The sequence below is a fragment of the Takifugu rubripes genome, chromosome 17, assembly GCF_901000725.2.
Source record: "Takifugu rubripes chromosome 17, fTakRub1.2, whole genome shotgun sequence".
NCBI lineage: Eukaryota > Metazoa > Chordata > Actinopteri > Tetraodontiformes > Tetraodontidae > Takifugu > Takifugu rubripes.
In genome coordinates this window covers 933,396-935,329 of record NC_042301.1, presented here as the reverse complement: position 1 = coordinate 935,329, position 1,934 = coordinate 933,396, and the positions used below count along the sequence as shown (strand labels likewise).

The window sequence follows — 1,934 nt, the reverse complement described above, 5'->3', positions numbered from 1 at the left end:
TAGGGTTAGTTAGGGTTAGGTGTTAGGGTTAGTTAGGGTTAGGGGTCAGGGTTAGGGGTCAGGGTTAGGGGTTAGGTTCAGGGGTTAGGGTCAGGGTTAGTTAGGGTTAGGGGTCAGGGTTAGGGGTCAGGGTTAGGGGTTAGGTTCAGGGGTTAGGGTCAGGGTTAGGGTTAGTTAGGGTTAGGGGTCAGGGTTAGGGTTAGTTAGGGTTAGGTGTTAGGGTTAGTTAGGGTTAGGTGTTAGGGGTCAGGGTCAGGGGTCGTCAAATGAAGGGTATTTCTGAAACCTGATCTTCTTCTGTGACGTCCTCCAAACCAGTTTGGCTCATTCTGCGTCATCAAACATGCAGCGAGCCGGACCAACAAGGCCACGTGCACCATATTGGGCTCCGTCACCGTGCACATGACTCACACTTGGCTGTTCCAGGACCAGGCAGCAATCTGTGCAGGGAGGGTGGCCCAGAATAGACCTGGTCACATGGGGCAGGTCCGCAGGTCAGAGGTCATCTGGACGCTCGCCAACTCGCTGATGCTCCTCCCCCTGCACACCTGCGTTCCTTGGTAGTTTAGGACAACAAGCACGTAGTTTAGGACGAGAAGCTGGTAGTTTAGGACTACAAGTACTACTACACTACTGATCCATCAGGGATCCATCAGGGATCCATCAGGGATCCATTAGGGATCCCGTGATCAGGTGAAAGGAGATTTACGCTGCTCTCCGGATTCATCTGTTTCTCCTCTGCTTGCATCTTCTGGTCTGGACTGTTGAACCCTCGGCCAGAGGTCCGACCTTCTCATGAGTCTTTCCTGAGGAGCAGCTCCTCTGCTGGTGTTATTATGGGATGGAGTGCTGGAAGTCCTGCTTCCTGCCGCCCTGCAGGAGAGAACCTGATCAGTCCGGTGTCGGCTTCCTGTCGGCTCCTCACTCCTGATTCCATTTCGATCCATCTTTGTGTCGGCCGCACAGTCCCAGTCACGCGGCCTCTGTTTGGCTTCCACTCAGCTGCTGAATCATCACTTTTATTCTCCTCTTTCAGCCGGTTCCACTCCATCATCTGCCACATCCAGTCCTCAGCCACTGATCCCAGAAATGTTGCTTCGTGTCCGCGTCCGCTTATGTAATTGGAATGTATTTATATGTTGTGTTACGCAATCGTTCTGCTGCAGCAGCAACTCCCCAAACGTTGCCTGCACAGAGGTGAACCATGGCAAGAACGTCTCCTGCTGAGAGGACTTGATTATGTCGACGCTCAAAGGTGTTCTGTTGGATGGAGATCTGGTGACCCTGGTGACCCTGGTGACCCTGGTGTCCCTGGTGTCCCTGGTGACCCTGGTGACCCTGGTGTCCCTGGTGACCCTGGTGTCCCTGGTGTCCCTGGTGACCCTGGTGTCCCTGGTGTCCCTGGTGTCCCTGGTGACCCTGGTGTCCCTGGTGACCCTGGTGTCCCTGGTGACCCTACTGACCCTGGTGACCCTGGTGACCCTGAGTTTTAGATGATATGAGAGACAGGGTGCATGATCCTGCTGCACGTCGTCATCAGAAGATGGTCCACTGTGGTCCTACAGGCATGGATCCTCAGGAAGCTCAGTGGTGCTCAGGTGGTCCTGAGGGATCCACAGAGTAGCAGGCAAATATCTCCCCCACCTTCACGCCATCACCTCCATGACCGGCTCCTGCTTCTGCTGCTGTGGCCCAACTCCCTCAGGGTTGGACCTGTTGGATCGTTCTGACCCGCTGTGAGACCAAACTGTATCTCAGTGTGTTCTAACACAATCTGTGACCCAGCGCTGCCCAAAATGGATCCTAAAGAGGCAAAATGGGATTCAGGACTCGAGGAGATGAATCTCAGAACGGAGAGAGGTGTGTGTGTGTGTGTGTGTGTGTGTGTGTGTGTGTGTGCGTGTGTGCGCGTGCGTGCGCGTGCGTGCGTGCGT

At 54.7% G+C, this 1,934-nt stretch overlaps 1 long non-coding RNA gene across 1 annotated transcript in view; it reads left to right on the top strand.

Annotated features, from left to right (window-relative positions):
* LOC115253194 (uncharacterized) overlaps positions 1-1,187 on the top strand; it is a 2,086-nt gene extending 899 nt beyond the window's left edge. Inside the window, exon 3 of the long non-coding RNA XR_003891475.1 lies at positions 1,037-1,187. This is a non-coding gene — a long non-coding RNA (uncharacterized lncRNA). The remainder of the gene's footprint in view (positions 1-1,036) is intronic.
* Positions 1,188-1,934: the final 747 nt, after the last annotated feature.